Source organism: Nerophis ophidion, linkage group LG02, assembly GCF_033978795.1.
Source record: "Nerophis ophidion isolate RoL-2023_Sa linkage group LG02, RoL_Noph_v1.0, whole genome shotgun sequence".
In the NCBI taxonomy this organism is placed as follows: Eukaryota; Metazoa; Chordata; class Actinopteri; order Syngnathiformes; family Syngnathidae; genus Nerophis; species Nerophis ophidion.
Window position 1 is genome coordinate 7,253,558 of NC_084612.1, and position 23,499 is coordinate 7,277,056.

A 23,499-nucleotide genomic window follows, 5' to 3' on the forward strand; every position below is an offset into this window, starting at 1 on the left:
ATGGTAATGTGATGATAATAAAACACGATATAACAACTGGACAGCAGTTATCATCATCAGCTCAATTTTAAATGTTGTAAAATGTTTCTTTATTTTATTATGAAAAAGAGTTAATATTTATTAACACACAACCGTACCAAATATTGTGACCGTTGAGTACAGGTATCGATTCCCAGGTACCGGGAATTTGTACAGCACAAGAACGGTACCCATACGTATCAATCATTTACACATTAGCTAGTTAACGAGTGTATAGTTAGTTGAATTGTTTGTTACCTTGCTAGCTAGTCAGTGAGAGAGATGCAACGTAACTTTAAAGACCTCTCAAAATAAAACATCCATCCATTTTCTACCGCTTATTCCCTTTCGGGGTCGCGGGGGGTGCTGGCGCCTATCTCAGCTACAATCGGGCGGAAGGCGGGGTACACCCTGGACAAGTCGCCACCTCATCGCAGGGCCAACACAGATAGACAGACAACATTCACACTCACATTCACACACTAGGGCCAATTTAGTGTTGCCAATCAACCTATCCCCAGGTGCATGTCTTTGGAAGTGGGAGGAAGCCGGAGTACCCGGAGGGAACCCACGCATTCACGGGGAGAACATGCAAACATTTACTTCAAAAATGTACTTTAAATCGTAAATAATGAGCAAAAGTACATAAGCTGGGCAGGTATTTTTTGTGTTTTAGGATGTGCCGTCGAGTTAAATCAACCACGGGATCCCACTTCTGACACCAAATTGTGATGTAATGAAAATGAAGCCTTTGTGTTTACTTTGTCAATACTTTTGTATCGGACTGTTATTTTATGGGTGGTTCAAAAAAATATTTTGACTTGGAAACGTTTAATATTTTTTAAGTTTAGTACTAACACAAAAAAGTGTCAATGATGCTGACTTAAATAGGTGGAAATGAGCGTGTGTGTGTGTGTGTGTGTGTGTGTGTGTGTGTGTGTGTGTGTGTGTGTGTGTGTGTGTGTTCTTTGTTTCCAGCAGATTGGCTCGGTGGCTTTGAAGTGTTGAATTGGCTTAGCGGGGGGGTTGAAATTGAGCAAAAGGCAAGATGCTAAAGTGTGAGGATGAAGAGACACAAGGCGAACAAGGAGAGAGAGAGAGATTGTATGATAATGTACATCTGTTATCTCAATTTATGGCCTTTCTACACTTTTTTTTTCATGTGCAGCCCTTTCCTTATCTATCCCTGAACTTCAAAGCAGATGTAGCTTTTGGATAATGCAAATGATCACAATGCGCTGCTTTCTGCGCACTTCATCATTTGCATCACACCAGTGTGTGTGTGTGTGTGTGTGTGTGTGTGTGTGTGTGTGTGTGTGTGTGAGCGCGGACGGTGGCAGAATTCATGCTAATTGGCACAAGCCGACTTTTATGTGCGCTAAAAAAGGCCACAAATGTAAAACACTTGTATTGTTGGCAGGTGCCTTCAATTCGTTAAATGTTGACCTTTCACCTTCTTGCTGCTGGGATAGGCTCCAGCAACCCCCCCCCAACCTGGATTATATGCATTAATTATATGCACTAATGAAGAAAAAAAATATATATATATATATCCATCCATCCATTTTTTACCGCTTATTCCCTTTTGGGGTCGCGGGGGGCGCTGGTGCCTATCTCAGCTACAATCTGGCGGAAGGCGGGGTACACCCTGGACAAGTCGCCACCTCATCGCAGGGCCAACACAGATAGACAGACAACATTCACACTCACATTCACACACTAGGGCCAATTTAGTGTTGCCAATCAACCTATCCCCAGGTGCATGTCTTTGGAAGTGGGAGGAAGCCGGAGTACCCGGAGGGAACCCACGCATTCACGGGGAGAACATGCAAACTCCACACAGAAAGATCCCGAGCCTGGATTTGAACCCAGGACTGCAGGACCTTACATATATATATATATATATATATATATATATATATATATACACACATTTTTAATACATAGCAGCTAATTTAACAAACAACCACATTCAACCCACATACTTATTTTAGATGTTTTTTTTTATATTAGCTAATAATAATAATAATAATAATAATACTAATAGAGTAGTAGTTCTCAAATGTTTTTCATAAAGTACCACCTCAGAAAACACTTGGCTCTCCAAGTACCCCAATGATGACCAACATTAAAATACAGTAGCGGAGTAGACCCAGGTATTGTTTAAAAACAAGGTAGAGGTTTTACTCACCGAGTATTTTGAATTTTTTTGGGCCACTGTAACAGTTTGAAAAGCCACACTCTGTTAGGATATTTAATTAAGTGATTCTTTGTCGTACTCATACCACTGTTTGAGAATCACTGATATAGAGAATATCTACTGTACATAAATAATACAAATAAATAAAATTATTTTAAATCCTATTTATTACACATTACCTAAAGCAGTTTTGTTGACTTGAACAAATATTAAATCATATATAGGAATATACAGAATAAAATGGTTGGATTATAAAAATAAAACTCATACGTAAATATTTTACATACATTGATTGGGGACGGCGTAATGCTGTTGGGAGAGTGGCTGTGCCAGCAACCTGAGGGTTCCTGATTCAATCCCCACCTTTGGTTGCAATGGGTTGTACTTGTGTAGCGCTTTTCTACCTTCAAGGTACTCAAAGCGCTTTGACACTACTTCCACATTTCCCCATTCACACACACATTCACACACTGATGGAGGGAGCTGCCATGCAAGGCGCTAACCAGCACCCATCAGGAGCAAAGGTGAAGTGTCTTGCTCAAGGACACAACGGACGAGGTTGGTACTAGGTGGGGGTTGAACCAGGGACCGTCGGGTTGCGCATGGCCACTCTTCCACTGCGCCACGCCGTCCCCTTCTACTAACCTTGTCACGTCCGTTGTGTCCTTGAGCAAAACACTTGACCCTTGCTCCTGATGGGTCGTGGTTAGGGCCTTGCATGGCAGCTCCCGCCTTCAGTGTGTGAATGGGTGAATGTGGAAGTAGTGTCAAAGCGCTTTGAGTACCTTGAAGGTAGAAAAGCGCTATACAAGTATAACCCATTTAACATTCAGGAACTATTGCAGGGTTCAACTAATCGAATTTAGGACTTTTTTTAAGCTAATAATTATAACAATTTAAGATAATTTTACATTCATAAAGACAAATAAATTGAAACTATCCATCCATCCATCCATTTTCTACCGCTTATTCCCTTTTGGGGTCGCGGGGGGCGCTGGCGCCTATCTCAGCTACAATCGGGCGGAAGGCGGGGCACACCCTGGACAAGTCGCCACCTCATCGCAGGGCCAACACAGATAGACAGACAACATTCACACTCACATTCACACACTAGGGCCAATTTAGTGTTGCCAATCAACCTATCCCCAGGTGCATGTCTTTGGAAGTGGGAGGAAGCCGGAGTACCCGGAGGGAACCCACGCATTCACGGGGAGAACATGCAAACTCCACACAGAAAGATCCCGAGCCTGGATTTGAACCCAGGACTGCAGGACCTTCGTATTGTGAGGCAGACGCACTAACCCCTCTGCCACCGTGAAGCCCAAAAAAATTGAAACTAATGTATATTAAATTATGCACACCATTGTGTCGATATTAACTGTCAATATAAATGAAAAAATGTACACTTAATACAGAAGATCACTCAATCAATCAATCAATGTTTACTTATATAGCCCTAAATCACTAGTGTCTCAAAGGGCTGCACAAACCACTACGACATCCTCGGTAGGCCCACATAAGGGCAAGGAAAACTCACACCCAGTGGGACGTCGGTGACAATGATGACCCAGTGGGACGTCGGTGACAATGATGACTATGAGAACCTTGGAGAGGAGGAAAGCAATGGATGTCGAGCGGGTCTAACATGATACTGTGAAAGTTCAATCCATAATGGATCCAACACAGTCGCGAGAGTCCAGTCCAAAGCGGATCCAACACAGCAGCGAGAGTCCCGTTCACAGCGGAGCCAGCAGGAAACCATCCCAAGCGGAGGCGGATCAGCAGCGCAGAGATGTCCCCAGCCGATACACAGGCAAGCAGTACATGGCCACCGGATCGGACCGGACCCCCTCCACAAGGGAGAGTGGGACATAGAAGAAAAAGAAAAGAAACGGCAGATCAACTGGTCTAAAAAGGGAGTCTATTTAAAGGCTAGAGTATACAAATGAGTTTTAAGGTGAGACTTAAATGCTTCTACTGAGGTGGCATCTCGAACTGTTACCGGGAGGGCATTCCAGAGTACTGGAGCCCGAACGGAAAACGCTCTATAGCCCGCAGACTTTTTTTGGGCTCTGGGAATCACTAATAAGCGGAGTCCTTTGAACGCAGATTTCTTGCCGGGACATATGGTACAATACAATCGGCAAGATAGGATGGAGCTAGACCGTGTAGTATTTTATACGTAAGTAGTAAAACCTTAAAGTCACATCTTAAGTGCACAGGAAGCCAGTGCAGGTGAGCCAGTACAGGCGTAATGTGATCAAACCTTTCTTGTTCTTGTCAAAAGTCTAGCAGCCGCATTTTGTACCAACTGTAATCTTTTAATGCTAGACATGGGGAGACCCGAAAATAATACGTTACAGTAGTCGAGACGAGACGTAACAAACGCATGGATAATGATCTCAGCGTCTTTAGTGGACAGAATGGAGCGAATTTTAGCGATATTACGGAGATGAAAGAAGGCCGTTTTAGTAACGCTTTTAAGATCAGTATTAGAATCAGCCAATCTCACTCGGATCGGAGCATCCTATCATATAGTATTTAACTCTTATGAAATGTATTGCTATTGTTAGAGATACACAATATTATATATTTTTGTGTGTTAAAAATGTTCCTCCCGATTTTCCTCTTCTAATTATTGCCTGTGTAACCACGTATAATAGAATCTAATTTAGCTTGTGACACATCCATTGACTTTTAGAGCAACGTAATTATCCGCTCTGACTGACTGGGTGTGAATGAAAGAAAATGAGGGTCTGTAGTAGAAAGAAGTTCTTCTTCTCTCCTTGGGCAGACATCAAAGCGCCTGTGCGGCATGCTTTGAAGTGGCATCGTGCTGTTGAAGGTACAAAGTGAACGTAGGATGTCAAGATGCAAGGTGTGTGTGTGTGTGTGTGTGTGCGCTTTAACGCCGGATGATGCTGCTGCTGCACGGGGATGCACATTAAAGAGTCTGACTGCCCACGTTCGAGGTAAAGGGAGGTCCAGGTCACCTTGAAGGTGGCCATTCAAAGTCTGGGGCGGAATAAAACACTGTAATGTGCATGCCAGGCCAGTAGCTGGAGACACTCAAAATGGGTTTCACTATGTAAAGCGCTTTGAGTCACTAGAGAAAAAGCGCTATATAAATATAATTCACTTCACTTCACTGTTTGGGCGTTGACTGTGAAAGTCAATCTAAATCAGCGGTGTCAAACTCAAATACAGAGTGGGCCAAAATTCAAAACTGAACAAAGCCGCGGGCCAAAGGTTGAACAAATGAGCCTTTTAATAGGGACCCAAACAAGTTTTTTGCGTTGAATATTGAACAAGCAAGGCTTTTATAACTTTAGAGTGACATTCAAAATCCAGTTTCTAATAATAATAATTCAAAAATATCAACGGCATATCAACCAAAATTTTAATTAAAATTGAATGCCTCTTTTCTATTTGCAGCCTTCTGAGGTAAATATCAAAATAAAGTTTTTCCACAGGCTAATAATAAATTTGAAAATAAAATAACAATAATGAATGAATCAAACATTCAAGCCTTGAATTAGCAAGAGAAAGTGTGTGAATAAAACGTTAATAATTGCTCAGTTTGCTACACTGATTTGCTTGAACACAGTATATGGAACAAGCTTATATAACTTAATAGTGCAAAATCAACTTTCAAAAGACAAACGAAAAAACATCAATGCTATATTAAATACAATTTAAATAAATAAATAAATGCCTCTTTTCTATTTGCGGCCTTCTGAGGTAAATATCAACATTAACTTATTCCACAGGCTAAAAAACTTGAAAATAAAACAACAACGAGGTGGGTGGGGTTTGGGTGTATATTTCAGCGTCCCGGAAGAGTTAGTGCTGCAAGGGGTTATGTTGTGCTTATGTTGTGTTACGGTGCGGATGTTCTCCTGAAATGTGGTTGTCATTCTTGTTTGGTGTGGGTTCACAGTGTGGCGCATATTTGTAACTGTGTTAAAGTTGTTTATACAGTGTGACCTGTGTGGCTGTTGACCAAGTAAGCTTTGCATTCACTTTTGTGTGTGTACAAGTGGCTTACATTATATGACTTGGCCGGCACGCTGTTTGTATGGAGGAAAAGCGGACGTGACGACAGGTTGTAGAAATTGCTACAATATTGTTGTCCTGGTGAAAAATCGGGAGAAATTCGGATGAAATGGTTGCACCGGGAGGTTTTCGGTAGGGGCACTGAACTTCGGGATTCTCCCGGGAAAATCGGGAGGGTTGACAAGTATGAGTATTAGCGGTGAATGCGGTGTCACAGTGGCACCGCCGCTGTATAGTACCGACGGGCCAGCTCTAATGTTAATTTGATATTGCCTCAGGGGCCAAATGAAATTACACGGCGGGTCAGAGTTTGACACCCATGGTCTAAATGTTTGTGAACTCTTACGTCGTCGAGTTTTTTTGGCTTTTGTTGGAGCAGGTATCATTACTAATAAATGTAATTTTTAATAGATAGAGCCAGAAGTGGGTAGTAACGCGTTACATTTAGTCCATTACATCTACTTGAGTAACTTTTGGGATAAATTGTACTTCTAAGAGTAGTTTTAATGCAAAATAGTTTTACTTTTGAGTATATTTATAGAGAAGAAATGATACTTTTACTCCGCTCCATTTATCTGCATTCAGCTCGCTACTTGCTACTGATTTTTATCAATCTGTTAATGCACACTTTTTTTTTTTTTTTTTAAGACAGACCTTCAAAGTAGGATCTATCACATGCCTGTTTCACCTATCAAATGCAGTCACTGGTGATGTTAAGACTCTTTTTCACCAATCAAACAGAGCCAGGCGGTCACATGATTAACTGCACATTTTTGTTGTTGTTGTTGTTTTACTGTTTTGTACTGTTTTGGAAAAAAACAGTACAAAACAGTATGAAAACCGTACAAAACAGCGCCAGGGGGTTGTAAATTAAAAGTAACTAAAATAGAATGCAAAATATATATATATATATATATATATATATATATATATATATATATATGTATATATGTATAAAATAAACAAAGAGCAAAGCCATAGGCTCACTCAATCTCAGTAAATAACTTAAATTTAGAACACAGCATCATCGTTTTTTCAGCTTTTTGGTTGTTAGAGGTAGAGTGTTTTAATGTATCATCCGACCTCGAGGTATGTCTTTACAATCTTTAAAATCTCAGTAAAACACTATTAAAACAATAGGCAGATAAGGGATCTTACAAAATTATCCTAGTAAATGTGTCTAATTACATCTGAAACGCTCACACTGCCGCCGCCCGGAGCCGTCGCTTTTTTTTTCTAGTCCTACACTATCAATATCCTAATTCACGACTCTTTCATCCTCGCTCAAATTAATGGGGATATTGTCGCATTCTCGGTCCGAATTTGCTCTTACTGCTGGTGGCTCCCATTATAAACAATGTGAATATGTGTGGAGACCTGCAACTTGTGACGTCACGCGCACATACTTCTGGTAACGGCAGGGCATTTCTATTAGCGACCAAAAGTTGCGAACTTTATCGTCGATGCCATCCATCCATCCATCCATCATCTTCCGCTTATCCGAGGTCGGGTCGCGGGGGCAGCAACCTAAGCAGGGAAGCCCAGACTTCCCTCTCCCCAGCCACTTCGTCCAGCACTTCCCGGGGGATCCCGAGGTGTTCCCAGGCCAGCCGGGAGACATAGTCTTCCCAACGTGTCCTGGGTCTTCCCCGTGGCCTCCTACCGGTTGGACGTGCCCTAAACACCTCCCTAGGGAGGCGTTCGGGTGGCATCCTGACCAGATGCCCGAGCCACCTCATCTGGCTCCTCTCGATGTGGAGGAGCAGCGGCTTTACTTTGAGTTCCTCCCGGATGGCAGAGCTTCTCACCCTATCTCTAAGGGAGAGCCCCGCCACCCGGCGGAGGAAACTCATTTCGGCCGCTTGTACCCGTGATCTTATCCTTTCGGTCATGACCCAAAGCTCATGACCATAGGTGAGGATGGGAACGTAGATCGACCGGTAAATTGAGAGCTTTGCCTTCCGGCTCAGCTACTTCTTCACCACAACGGATCGATACAACGTCCGCATTAGTGAAGACGCCGCACCGATCCGCCTGTCGATCTCACGATCCACTCTTCCCCCACTCATGAACAAGACTCCTAGGTACTTGAACTCCTCCACTTGGGGCAGGGTCTCCTCCCCAACCTGGAGATGGCACTCCATCCCTTTTCCGGGCGAGAACCATGGACTCTGACTTGGAGGTACTGATTCTCATTCCGGTCGCTTCACACTCGGCTGCGAACCGATCCAGTGAGAGCTGAAGATCCCGGCCAGATGAAGCCATCAGGACCACATCATCTGCGAAAAGCAGAGACTTAATCCCGCGGCCACCAAACCGGAACCCCTCAACGCCTTGACTGCGCCTAGAAATTCTGTCCATAAAAGTTATGAACAGAATCGGTGACAAAGGACAGCCTTGGCGGAGTCCAACCCTCACTGGAAACGAGTCCGACTTACTGGCAGCAATGCGGACCAAGCTCTGACACCGGTCATACAGGGAGCGGACTGCCACATTAAGACAGTCCGATACCCCATACTCTCTGAGGACACCCCACAGGACTTCCCGAGGGACACGGTCGAATGCCTTCTCCAAGTCCACAAAGCACATGTAGACTGGTTGGGCAAACTCCCATGCACCCTCAAGAACTCTGCCGAGAGTATAGAGCTGGTCCACAGTTCCAGGACCGGGACGAAAATCACACTGTTCCTCCTGAATCCGAGGTTCGACTATCCGGCGTAGCTTCCTCTCCAGTACACCTGAATAAACCTTACCGGGAAGGCTGAGGAGTGTGATCCCACGATAGTTGGAACACACCCTCCGGTCCCCCTTCTTAAAGAGGTACCGTCCCCGATGTCCACGCGATACTGCAGAGTCTTGTCAACCAAGACAGACCTTCAGCATCCAGAGCCTTAAGGAACTCCGGGCGGGTCTCATCTACCCCCGGGGCCTTGCCGCCGAGGAGCTTTTTAACTACATCAGCAACCTCAGGCCCAGAAATAGGAGAGTCCACCAGATTCCCCAGGCACCGCTTCAGCAAAGGAAGACGTGTTGGTGGGATTGAGGAGGTCTTCGAAGTATACCCTCCACCGATCCACAACATCCGCAGTCGAAGACAGCAGAACACCACTCACACCATACACGGTGTTGATAGTGCACTGCTTCCCCTTCCTGAGGCGGCGTATGGTGGTCCAGAATCGCTTCGAAGCCGTCCGGAAGTCGTTTTCCATGGCTTCCCCGAACTCTTCCCATGTCCGAGTTTTTGCCTCAGCGACCGCTAAAGCTGCACACCGCTTGGCCCGTCGGTACCCGTCCATTGCCTCCGGAGTCCTATGAGCCAAAAGAACCCAATAGGACTCCTTCTTCAGCTTGACGGCATCCCTCACTGCTGGTGTCCACCAACGGGTTCTGGGATTACCGCCACGACAGGCACCAACAACCTTGCGGCCGCAGCTCCAATCAGCCGCCTCGACAATAGAGGCGGCTCCATGTCTCGCACCTCTCTCGTGACATGTTCAAAGTTCTTCCGGAGGTGGGAATTGAAACTCTCTCTGACAGGAGACTCTGCCAGACGTTCCCAGCAGACCCTCACAATGCGTTTGGGCCTCCCAGGTCTGTCCGGCATCCTCCCCCACCATCGCAGCCAACTCACCACCAGGTGGTGATCGGTAGAAAGCTCCGCCCCTCTCTTCACCCGAGTGTCCAAAACATAAGGCCGCAAATCCGATGACACAACTACAAAGTCGTTCATGGAACTGCGGCCTAGGGTGTCCTGGTGCCATGTGCACATATGGACACCCTTATGTTTGAACATGGTGTTCGTTATGGACAATCCGTGACGAGCACAAAAGTCCAATAACAAAACAGCACTCGGGTTTAGATCCGGGCGGCCATTCTTCCCAATCACGCCTCTCCAGGTTTCACTGTCGTTGCCAACATGAGCGTTGAAGTCGCCCAGTAGGACAAGGGAATCACCCGGCGGGGCACTTTCCAGTACTCCCTCGAGTGTACCCAAAAAGGGTGGGTACTCTGAACTGCTGTTTGGTGCGTAAGCACAAACAACTGTCAGGACCCGTCCCCCCACCCGAAGGCGGAGGGAATCTACCCTCTCGTCCACCGGGTTGAACTCCAACGTGCAGGCTTTGAGCCGGGGGGCAACGAGAATTGCCACCCCAGCCCGTCGCCTCTTGAGGTGGCGACTTGTCCAGGGTGTACCCCGCCTTCCGCCCGATTGTAGCTGAGATAGGCGCCAGCGCCCCCCGCGACCCCGAAAGGGAATAAGCGGTAGAAAATGGATGGATGGATGGATGGCCCGTCGCCTCTCACTGCCGGCAACGCCAGAGTGGAAGAGAGTCCAATCCCTCTCGACAGAACTGGTTCCAGAGCCCTTGCTGTGCGTCGAGGTGAGTCCGACTATATCCAGCCGGAACTTCTCTACCTCGCGCAGTAGCTCAGGCTCCTTCCCCCCCAGTGAGGTGACGTTCCACGTCCCAAGAGCTAGCTTCTGTAGCCGAGGATCGGACCGCCAAGGGCCCTGCCTTCGGCTGTCGCCCAGCTCACAATGCACTTGACCTCAACGGCCCCTCCTATGGGTGGTGAGCCCATTGGAGGGATGACCCACGTTGCCTCTTCAAGCCCCAACTCCGGGCCCGGCTCCAGAGCGGAGCCCCGGTGACCCACGTCCGGGCAAGGGAAATCTGAGTCCATTTTGTTGTAATTCCATAGAAGTCTTTGAGCTGCTCTTTGTCTGATCACTCACCTAGGAGCTGTTTGTCTTGGGAGACCCTACCAGGGGGCATGAAAGCCCCCAGACAACATAGCTCCTAGGATCATTGGGACACGCAAACTCCTCTACCACGGGAAGGTAGGAGCTCAGAGAGGAATTTATCGTCGATGTTCTCTACTAAATCCTTTCAGCAAAAAAATGGCAATCTCGCGAAATGATCAAGTATGACACATAGAATGGACCTGCTATCCCTGTTTGAATAAGAAAATCTCATTTCAGTAGGCCTTTAATCGCCATTGAGAACTACAGAAAAATGACAACAAAACCGCCATTTTGTATTTGTGAATCATTTCAGTTGAACAGGGTTCATGCACTGATAAATAAGTATGACAAACCGTATGAACTCATATCTATTGTTGTCACTGCACCGTGACAAAAAAAAAATACAATTATTCTCTGATAATAAATTCATGAAGAACTGACTGGACTCCAGACGTTGTTTACTCCTTTGTTCCTTCAAAACAATCATGGCGGGCGGCCTCGTTAGTACTTCTTTCACTCGCCTCCGTGTTGTCGCCTGTCTGCTACTCAAGTGCAGAAGAAAGTCACTTTGTTCAAGTTTTGTTCTGGTAAAGCCTTTGAACGCGTACTCTTGTTATCCGGTCTTAATGTTTGTTTATCCCGAAGAAAGGAGTAAAAAGTCAAAGAAAAAGAACTTACTTTTCACGCGCCTTGTACTTCAGCACTTATTTATTTACTTGCGCAACACTGCCGCTTAGTGGCCGTTTGGCAGAGGTGCACCCAAACTGACACTTATCCCTGCATAAAATAAACATTTTATTTATACAATGTATGAGAAAAATAGTATGTATTCTACGATGAAAATATATGTAAAAAGAACATTGTTTTAAAATCAATAATATTTCCAATTGCCTTCACACAATATATAATATTCTGACTTTGTACGTTTTAAGTGGTGCGTTCAAAGACCCTCAATTAAAATAAGAAACAAAGCTGTCACTATTTCTTACAGCAAATTAAGGCCCGGGGTCCACATGCGGCCCATTAAGCTTTTCAATCTGGCCCAAATATTTTTTTTAGATCTTTAAGAAGCGCCCCCGCGACCCCAAAAGGGAATAAGCGGTAGAAAATGGATGGATGGATGGAAGATGGAAAGTGTAGCTGCCATTATGATGTGCAGGGATGTTTTCTAATGACCGTAAATCTTCAACTATACAAATTATTTCAATGGTTGGAATCTGCGCTTGGCAACACGGTGGACCAGGGGTTAGTGCGTCTGCCTCACAATACGAAGGTTCTGAGTAGTCCTGGGTTCAATCCCGGGTTTGGGATCTTTCTGTGAGGAGTTTGCATGTTCTCCCCGTGACTGCGTGGGTTCCCTCCGGATACTCCGGCTTCCTCCCACTTCCAAAGACATGCACCTGGGGATAGGTTGATTGGCAACACTAAATTGGCCCTAGTGTGTGAATGTTGTCTGTCTATTTGTGTTCGCCCCGCGATGAGGTGGCGACTTGTCCAGGGTGTACTCCGCCTTCTGCCCGATTGTAGCTGAGATAGGCACCAGCTCCCCCCACGACTTCAAAGGGAATAAGCGGTAGGAAATGGATGGATGGGTGGATGGAATCTGTGCTTTTGCATGTAATACTAGTTACTAAGTAACTAATTAGTTTACCATAATAACTAATTAGTTTACCATAGTAGTAGGAGGCCACGGGGAAGACCCAGGACACGTTGGGAAGACTATGTCTCCTGGTTGGCCTGGGAATGCCTCGGGATCCCCCGGGAAGAGCTAGACGAAGTGGCTGGAGATAGGGAAGTCTGGGCTTCCCTGCTTAGGCTGCTGCCCCCGCGACCCGACCTCGGATAAGCGGAAGATGATGGATGGATGGATGGAGTTTACCATAATAACTAATTAGATTACGTTTGGTAATCTACATCACAGCAGGGATTTATTTTAGTAAATAAGTAAGTAGAAAGTAGGTAAATGTTATTTATAAAGCACTTTCCACAGATACATTCATAAAGCACTGTACAAAATATAGGTGAAGTAAAACAACAATTCAATTTAAAACAAGGCCCTGCGATGAGGTGGTGACTTGTCCAGGGTGTAACCTGCCTTCCGCCCGATTGTAGCTGAGATAGGCGCCAGCGCCCCCCGCGACCCCGAAAGGGAGTAAGCGGTAGAAAATGGATGGATGGATGGAATTTAAAACAACAGGGGAAACATTATAACTAGGATACAAAGTGGAATAAAAATGATAGATTAAAAAGTTGCATTAACTTAAAGCTTTACTGAAAAGAGCAGTTTTCAAATGAAAGTTTCAACACAGTCAAGATCACAGATGGACTGGTGCAAATTGTTCCAGAGTCTGGGAGCGATAGCCTGGAATGCCAGCTCTCCACGGCTTTTAAAACGAGTTTTCGGGATCTTTAGAAGACCCTACTGTGGGGCGGCATAGCTCGGTTGGTAGAGCGGCCGTGCCAGCAACTTGAGGGTTGCAGGTTCGATTCCCGCTTCCGCCATCCTAGTCACTGCCGTTGTGTCCTTGGGCAAGACACTTTACCCACCTGCTCCCAGTGCCACCCACACTGGTTTATATGTAACTTAGATATTGGGTTTCACTATGTAAAGCGCTTTGAGTCACTAGAGAAAAGCGCTATATAAATATAATTCACTTCACTTCACTACTTGTTTGAAGTGTTTTGGTCCAAAATGATCTCAGGAAGATATTACAGCTTTTTGCCGACATTTTATGACGTATTTTGAGTAAGACATGCTTGAAACTATTTTTATCCAAATGTCCGATACACAGCTAGCAATGGTGCACAGGAAGGCAAGGAAGAAGAGGGGAAAAAGCAGCCAAAATGTTCAAAATTCCCAATTGTGTCTAAAATACCTCCCCGGGTTTCAGTCCCACGAGTCCCGCCGCCGACCGCACAAGTCCCGGGATGCAAAAAATGTCCAAAACGCACCCGGCAAAGTCCCACGAGAAGTGGGGGAGAAAAGTCGGCAAAAGTCCCCCAAAATGTTTAAAATACCTAACCAGGTTCGAGTCCCACAAGTCCCGCCGCTGGCCGTGCAAGTCCCAGGATGCCCAAAATGTCCATAACACACCCAGCCGAGTCCCACGGGAACCCTTCTGATTAAAAGCTGCGCAAATAGTTTTTCTAACTCCTCCGGTTTTGATTTTACAAGCCTTCAAAGAACGGCTGCGCTGCTGCCGTCTCAAAATGGCCGCTTAAAAGCAGGAAGCACCAGCGTGACCACGCCATGCAGAGAAGGTAGATACTGTGCGGGTAAAGATATATTGACTAGGTGAAAGAAGGAGGCCCCAGTTTGACACCAGGATACAGAGAAGGTAGGTAATGTGCAGGTAAAGATATATTGTCTGGGTGATGGCAGGAAGCACTACCGTGTATGGGTGACAGAAAGAAGCACCAGTGGGACCCCAGGATGCAGGGAAGGTAGGTAATGTAAAGGTAAAGATATTTTGACTGGGTCAAGGCAGGAAACATCAGCAAAAGTCGGTCCCGTCCATCGCTGCTTGCAGCTTTAATTTGACTTGTTTTGGAAAGCCTAGGCAACCAAATTTTCTTGATCTATTGGCAGATAATTTTACTTACTTCAAGTAAAATACCCCTAATTTTTGTTTTGTTTTTTCTTGTTTTTGAACACTGACTTTTTGCAGTGCTTACCAGACCAATAAACCTGATTCTGATCTGATGTTTTTATAGTATTTCTGTATTTTTCCCAAACAAGGTAGTGTCATATATGGCGGGTTATGTCGAGTTTTTCTGTCACTTTATGAACATGGCATGCATTTCAGTAGGCATAGGACAGTGACAGTGGTCGTGGAACTCGGACGAGGGCACCGGCTGTCCTCGTTTAACTTAATAATATACAGAACAGGGAAGATCGGATTTATTTTCATTCAAAAATAGGAGTTTCTCAACTGTTTCTGCTTTCAAACCATTTATTTTTCCTGACACAACCTCTGCGGTTTGGGAAAGCACCCTTTCACAAGAGTGCACAAAAAGGCAAGAGTCAGTTGATACCAGCTATAAGGGTGTATTAATACTTTCTGCTGTTTCCATACTTCAGAGGCTTTTCCTGCCTGTTGATATCAGGCACTGCTGGACTTCCACAGTGGCATTTGCTGTAACGTTATGTGTTTTTGTGCCTCCACAGTTTGAGACCACAGTTAGAAATGTTAGTAAATGTCATAGTGCCTGTGCACTTAAGATGTGACTTTAAGGTTTTACTACTTACGTATAAAATACTACACGGTCTAACTCCAGCCTATCATGCCGATTGTATTGTACCATATGTCCCGGCAAGAAATATGCGTTCAAAGGACTCCGGCTCATTAGTGATTCCTATAGCCCAAAAAAAGTCTGCGGGCTACAGAGCGTTTTCCGTTCGGGCTCCAGTACTCTGGAATGCCCTCCCGGTAACAGTTCAAAATGCTACCTTTAAGTCTCACCTTAAAACTCAGTTGTATACTCTAGCCTTTAAGTAAACCTCCTTTTTAGACCAGTTGATCTGCCGCTTCTTTTCTTTTTCTCCTCTGTCCCTTGTGGAGGGGGTCCGGTCCGATGGCCATGGATGAAGTACTGGCTGACTAGAGTCGGGACCCAGGATGGACCGCTCGCCTGTGTATCGGTTGGGGACATCTCTACTCTGCTGATCCGACTCCGCTTGGGACGGTTTCCTGTGGACGGGACTCTCGCTGCTGTCTTGGATCCGCTTTGAACTGAACTCTCGCGGCTGTGTTGGATGCACTATGGATTGAACTTTCACAGTATCATGTCTGGAATGCCCTCCCGGTAACAGTGAAAAATGCTACCTTAGTAGAAGCCTTTAAGTCTCATCTTAAAACTCATTTGTATACTCTAGCCTTTAAATAGACTCCCTTTTTAGACCAGTTGATCTGCCGTTTCTTTTCTTTTTCTCCTCTGTCCCACTCTCCCTTGTGGAGGGGAGAGGGGGCACAGGTCCGGTGGCCATGGATGAAGTACTGGCGGTCCAGAATCGGGACCCAGGATGGACCGCTCACCTGTGTATCGGCTGGGGACATCTCTGCGTTGCTGATCCGCCTCCGCTTGGGATGGTTTCCTGTTGGCTCCACTATGGACGGGACTCTCTCTACTGTGTTGGATCCACTTTAGACTGGACTCTCACAGTTGTGTTGTATGCACTATGGATTGAACTTTCACAGTATCATGTTAGACCCGCTCGACATCCATTTCTTCGGTTCCCCTACAGGGGGGGTTGCCTACATACGTGGTCCTCTCCAAGGTTCTCATAGTCATCATTGTCACCGACGTCCCACTGGGTGTGAGTTTTCCTTGCCCTTATGTGGGTTCTTCCGAGGATGTTGTAGTGGTTTGTGCAGCCCTTTGAGATTTAGGGCTATATAGAATGAAATAAGTTTATTTCGGTCATATAATCAATCAAATCAATCAACCATTTTGTGTGATCAGTTTTACAGTACATGTTATATGTATACAATAATGCACATTTACACACGAAAGAAAAGAAAAAGAATGACCAAAAAAGGAACAGGCTAAAGCCAAAGCCTATATTTGCCTATCCTATACCGTTACTGAAGATTAGATTGCCTAGAACATCAACGTTAAAAAAAAAAATAAATCAATGTGATGAAAGTAATTGTTACTATATTTGATAATTTTCAATTATTTCACCTTTCAATGTTTTCTTAAACCTTACCAAAGAAGTGCATGTCTTTAGATCATCACTGAGCTTGTGCCACCATTTAACTCCTAAAACTGTAATACATTTGTATTTTATATTTGTTCTCGCCAAGGCTGTCCTTTGTCACCGATTCTGTTCATAACTTTTATGGACAGAATTTCTAGGCGCAGTCAAGGCGTTGAGGGGTTCCGGTTTGGGGACCGCAGGATTAGGTCTCTGCTTTTTGCAGATGATGTGGTCCTGATGGCTTCATCTGACCGGGATCTTCAGCTCTTACTGGATCGGTTCGCAGCCGAGTGTGAAGCGACCGGAATGAGAATCAGCACCTCCAAGTCCGAGTCCATTGTTTCCACCCGGAAAAGGGTGGAGTGCCATCTCCGGGTTGGGGAGGAGACCCTGCCCCAAGTGGAGGAGTTCAAGTACCTAGGAGTCTTGTTCACGAGTGGGGGAAGAGTGGATCGTGAGATCGACAGGCGGATCGGTGCGGCGTCTTCAGTAATGCGGACGTTGTACCGATCCGTTGTGGTGAAGAAGGAGCTGAGCCGGAAGGCAAAGCTCTCAATTTACCGGTCGATCTACGTTCCCATCCTCACCTATGGTCATGAGCTTTGGGTCATGACCGAAAGGATAAGATCACGGGTACAAGCGGCCGAAATGAGTTTCCTCCGCCGTGTGGCGGGGCTCTCCCTTAGAGATAGGGTGAGAAGCTCTGCCATCCGGGAGGAACTCAAAGTAAAGCCGCTGCTCCTTCACATCGAGAGGAGCCAGATGAGGTGGTTCGGGCATCTGGTCAGGATGCCACCCGAACGCCTCCCTAGGGAGGTGTTTAGGGTACGTCCAACCGGTAGGAGGCCACGGGGAAGACCAAGGACACGTTGGGAAGACTATGTCTCCCGGCTGGCCTGGGAACGCCTCGGGATCCCCCGGGAAGAGCTAGACGAAGTGGCTGGGGAGAGGGAAGTCTGGGCTTCCCTGCTTAGGTTGTTGCCCCCGCGACCCGACCTCGGATAAGCGGAAGAAGATGGATGGATTTGTTCTCGCTTGACCTATTTCAAAAATCGATATCTCCCGTAAACTATAGTTTTCTCCTCTTAGATGAAATAGCCTGAGAATACAAGCTGGAAGGCTGTTCTTTACTCGAAACATAATTTCCATTGTTTTTAATAACACAATGTCTGAAAATTTTAATACATTTGAACTCCTAAATAATGGATTGGTGTGTTCATAGTAGCACGCTTTGTGTATTATTCTAATCACCCTTTTTTGAAGTTTTATTATTGAGTCTACGTTTGTTTTATAAACGTTTCCCCAAATTTCAACACAATACGTTAAATTTGGAAAAATAAAAGAATAATACAACATATGCAGTCATGTCTTATTCAGCATGTGTCTTACTTTATAAAGAATAGCAATAGATTTGGATATGTTTCCCTTTATATATTCAATATGCGGTTTCCAACACAGTTTATGATCAATTATTATTCCCAAGATATAAATAAACGTTGATTGATTGATTGACAGCAATCATTGATCTAAAATTATACATTAGTGACATGAGGTGGAAGCCTGCATGGGGGAATTCCTCCCTGCTCTGTATTGACCTTCCTATAGTGCAGGGGTCGGCAACCCAAAATGTTGAAAGAGTCATATTGGACCAAAAATACAAAACAAAATTATATCTGAAGCTGCAAAAAATTAAAATCCTTAAATAAGTATTTATTACTAAGGCGACTGGGTGAGCAGGTGTCGGACACCTCAGTCACCTTGGACGTATCCTCGCTCATCCATGCGGACTGGACACTGGCCGAGAGTGGAGTCGGCTGTTTTGGTTGCTTTGTTGGGTCTGCTTCTGTCTCTGGCCATGCTCCCTCCACCCCAGCAGACAATGGCGTGGAACACCGCAGAGGCCACCACAGTGGATATGTTTATTTTACTTTTTATTCATAGCTTTATGTAGAAGTGTCTGGTTATATCTGCTGCTTTAATGTCTTTAATGTCTTCTGTTTTCTTTGATGTTTGATGTTTCCCTCTTACACACATGTAAGAGGGATGTGTACTATGGCTATGAGTTGTTGTTTTTTTTGTTGTTGTTTTTTTCCCTTGGCCTCAGTCTGCACCCCCACTCCAGGGCCCAGGCTAAGACCGATTTTTTATATTTTATTTTAATCTTCTATTATTTTCTCTTTTTTGTAAGGGGCGCTGGAAGCCGGCAGACCCGTCAGCGATCCTGTTCTGTCTCCCTGTAAAGTTTGTCTGACCTTGAATGGGATTGTGCTGAAAATTGTAATTTTCCTGAAGGAACTCTCCTGACGGAATAAATAAAGTACTATCTAATCTAATCTAATCTAACATATGATGTACAACATTTCTGTCAACAAAGACTTGTGTCAGCCTTTGATAGGAGGCTAATATAGACACTTACATGATGTGTTGTCTTCATTATAACACTCATAGGGGAGAGTGGCCGTGCGCAACCCGAGGGTCCCTGGTTCAATCCCCACCTAGTACCAACCTCGTTGTGTCCTGAGCAAGACACTTCACCCTTGCTCCTGATGGGTGCTGGTTAGCGCCTTCCATGGCAGCTCCCTCCATCAGTGTGTGAATGTGTGTGTGAATGGGTGAATGTGGAAGTAGTGTCAAAGCACTTTGAGTACCTTGAAGGTAGAAAAGCGCTATACAAGTACAACCCATTTATTGTCATGCCTGTTAATCTGGGTTTATCTTTGATCATGTTTTGTTTTGTTTTTGGACTCTTGCTTCACATTTTGCATTTCCTGGTTTTGTTTGTTTCCATGCCAACCCATTAGTTTCCACCTGGTCCCCCTAGTCACGCCCCGATCCTCAGCCTCTCACACCTGGTTCTAAGTACCACAGCAGTATTTAAGTCATTTGTTTTCTTTTCCTCGGCCTGGCTATTTCAACTATTACCTACTGGACTGTGTTGAACCCTCATGACCACACACCTACCTTTCCTTGCCGGACCCTCAGGCTTTGCCACACTGTTTGTTGTTTGACCACGCCATGTAAGACTTCTTTGTATTTATGCCTCAGTGCTAGTTTTTGGTTTTGCCTTGTGCCTTTAATAGTATCTTCTGTTTGTTTGTAGATAGTCCTGCCTTTGTGCTGTTTTTGTTTAAAGTTTTAGAAAAGATTATTATCCGCCACCGAACGCGACCTTTGTTTTGCCTTTTTTGTATTATAGTGTATAAATAAAATATGTACTCACCCGTGCGAATCATCCTTTGCGTAGAAGAAGCAAAATAAATCCAAGTCACAGTCCTGACATTTATCATTTATATAACACTTTTAAAGTAATTTTGATAGTCGTCTAATATAGACACATCATGTGTTGCATTCATTATGACACTCGTGTAATACTTTTAATTTTCTGCGTCTCCAGACAGATGTATTTTTTTGGTATTTTTGGTCCAATATGGCTCTTTCAACAATTTGGGGTGCCGACCCCTGGTATAGACAAACAACCAGCCATGCATTTTAGGTTAATCAAGGTTGACATGTATAAAAAACAAAAACAAAATATTGCAAAATGTTTTTTGTTTTGTTTATCACCTCAATTGGGATATTTTTTTTCTTCAGGCAACCTTTAGTGTTGATGTACATGCGTGCAAGCTCGCGTTATCCCTCGATGGGTCCACTCTTCACGTGGGTTTGTCATGCTACCTCTCCTAAGGAGAGTTGCCTAACTTTCAGTTTACCGAAACCAAAAGTTAAACTGCGTGTTTTTGAAACATTTTATCGTCACTTAATCTCTTACCTGGCACCTGTTCTCATCATTAAAACGCGTATGCTTCTTTTTGTGCACGTGCAGAGATACAAACACAGGGTGGACTCATTGTGTTTTGTTCCTTAAATTAATCTGCGTGTTCTTGAAACATTTTATCTTCACTTAATCTCTTACCTGGCACCTCTTCTCATCATCGAAACTAGTATGCTATGTTTGTGCATGTGCAGAGATACAAACACAGGGTGGACTCATTGTGTTTTGTTCCTCAAGCAGAGAACTCCTTACCTTATTCTACTAAGGTGGAACATATTCCTAACAGTGACTATATATCTAATAGAATGCATCTCATTAATAATGAATTATTAACATTTCAAATCACGTCAATGGCCAGTAGAAAACTAGCTCAAGTGGCCACTGGGTCTCTCTTTGGACACCCCTGACATGACGTGTTCACAGGGTGGATGCTGGAAAGAGAACTACAGTAAAAACAAATAGACATTTCATTCAACAAATATTTGCTTCAGCCATTGATAGTAGGATAATATAGCTAATATAGACACTTACATCATGTGTTGCCTTCATTATAACGCTTATATAACACTCTTAAAGTGATTTTGATAGTAGGCTAATATAGCTAATATAGACACTTACATCATGTGTTGCCTTCATTATAACGCTTATATAACACTCTTAAAGTGATTTTGGTAGTCGGCTAATATAGCTAATATAGACACTTACATCATGGGTTGCCTTCATTATAACACTCATATAAGACTTTTAATTTTTTGCATCTCCAGACAGATGTATTTTTTTGTATTTTTGGTCCAATATGGCTCTTTCAACATTTTGGGTTGCTGACCCCTGGTATAGACACACAACTAGCCATGCATTTTATGTTAATCAAGGTTGATATCAAGTGTTTGTTTTCTAGTAAAAAAAATCCTATAAAAAAAAACACAACAACAAATTATAGCAAAATGTTTATTTTTATTTTTTTTATCTTAATTGCGATAGTTGTTTTTTTTCAAGGAAACCTTTAGTGTTGATGTGCAAGCTTGTGTTATTCCCTGATGGGTCCACTCTTCACGTGGGCTTGTCATAATACCTCTCCTAAACAGACTTGCCTGGCCTTCAGTATACCGAAATCAAAAAGTTAATCTGCGTGTTTTCGAAACATTTTATCTTCACTTAATCTCTTACCTGCCACCTCTTCTTATCATCAAAACTAGTATGCTATGTTTGTTCACAGTTTAAAGAAACCAAAAGTTAATCTGCGTGTTTTTGAAACATTTTATCGTCACTTAACTCTTACCTGGCACCTCTTCTCATCGTTTAAACTACTTTGCTATGTTTGTGCATGTGCAGAGATACAAACACAGGGTGGACTCATTGTGTTTTGTTCCTCAAGTTTATGTGCATGTTTTTGAAACATTTTATCATCACTTAACTCTTACCTGGCACCTCTTCTCATCGTTTAAACTACTTTGCTATGTTTGTGCACGTGCAGAGATACAAACACAGGGTGGACTCATTGGGTTTTATTCCTCAAGTTAATCTGCGTGTTTTTGAAACATTTTATCTTCACTTAATCTCTTACCTGGCACCTCTTCTCATCATCAAAACTAGTATGCTATGTTTGTGCACGTGCAGAGATACAAACACAGGGTGGACTCATTGGGTTTTATTCCTCAAGTTAATCTGCGTGTTTTTGAAACATTTTATCTTCACTTAATCTCTTACTTGGCACCTCTTCTCATCATCAAAACTAGTATGCTATGTTTGTGCATGTGCAGAGATACAAACACAGGGTGGACTCATTGTGTTTTGTTCTTCAAGCAGAGAACTCCTTACCTTATTCTACTAAGGTGGAACATATTCCTAACAGTGACTATATATCTAATACAATGCATCTCGTTAATAATAAATTATTAACATTTCAAATCCCGTCGAGGGCCAATAGAAAACTAGCTCAAGTGGCCACCTGGTCGCACTTTGGACACCCCTGACATGACGTGTTCACAGGGTGGATGCTGGAAAGGGAACTACAGTAAAAACAAATAAACATTTCTGTCAACAAAGATTTGCGTCAGCCATTGATAGTAGGCTAATGTAGCCAATATAGACACTTACATCATGTGTTGCCTTCATTATAACGCTTATATAACACTCTTAAAGTGATTTTGGTAGTCGGCTAATATAGCTAATATAGACACTTACATCATGGGTTGCATTCATTATAACACTCATATAAGACTTTAATTTTTTGCATCTCCAGACAGATGTATTTTTTTGTATTTTTGGTCCAATATGGCTCTTTCAACATTTTGGGTTGCTGACCCCTGGTATAGACACACAACTAGCTATGCATTTTATGTTAATCAAGGTTGATATCAAGTGTTTGTTTTCTAGTAAAAAAAATCCTAAAAAAAAAACCACAACAACAAATTATAGCAAAATGTTTATTTTTATTTTTTTTACCTTAATTGCGATAGTTATTTTTTTCAAGGAAACCTTTAGTGTTGATGTGCAAGCTTGTGTTATTCCTCGATGGGTCCACTCTTCACGTGGGTTTGTCATGCTACCTCTCCTAAGCAGACTTGCCTGGCCTTCAGTTTCCCAAAACCAAAAGTTAATCTGCGTGTTTTTGAAACATTTTATCTTCACTTAATCTCTTACCTGCCACCTCTTCTTATCATCAAAACTAGTATGCTATGTTTGTGCACAGTTTAAAGAAACCAAAAGTTAATCTGCGTGTTTTTGAAATATTTTATCGTCACTTAATCTCTTACCTGGCACCTCTTCTCATCATCGAAACTAGTATGCTATGTTTGTGCATGTGCAGAGATACAAACACAGGGTGGACTCATTGTGTTTTGTTCCTCAAGTTTATGTGCATGTTTTTGAAACATTTTATCGTCACTTAACTCTTACCTGGCACCTCTTCTCATCGTCGAAACTACTTTGCTATGTTTGTGCACGTGCAGAGATATAAACACAGGGTGGACTCATTGGGTTTTATTCCTCAAGTTAATCTGCGT

At 43.8% G+C, this 23,499-nt stretch overlaps 1 protein-coding gene across 3 annotated transcripts in view; it reads left to right on the forward strand.

The window, feature by feature from the left end:
• Positions 1-19,599: 19,599 nt before the first annotated feature.
• The window catches only part of nod2 (nucleotide-binding oligomerization domain containing 2), a 36,150-nt gene continuing 32,250 nt past the window's right edge, over positions 19,600-23,499 (forward strand). The window contains exon 1 of one of the 3 annotated variants that reach the window (XR_009802468.1): positions 19,600-19,739. The gene's annotated coding sequence lies outside the window, so the exon portion shown is untranslated. The remainder of the gene's footprint in view (positions 19,740-23,499) is intronic. The other 2 variants (XR_009802467.1, XM_061876991.1) reach the window with 2 other exon arrangements.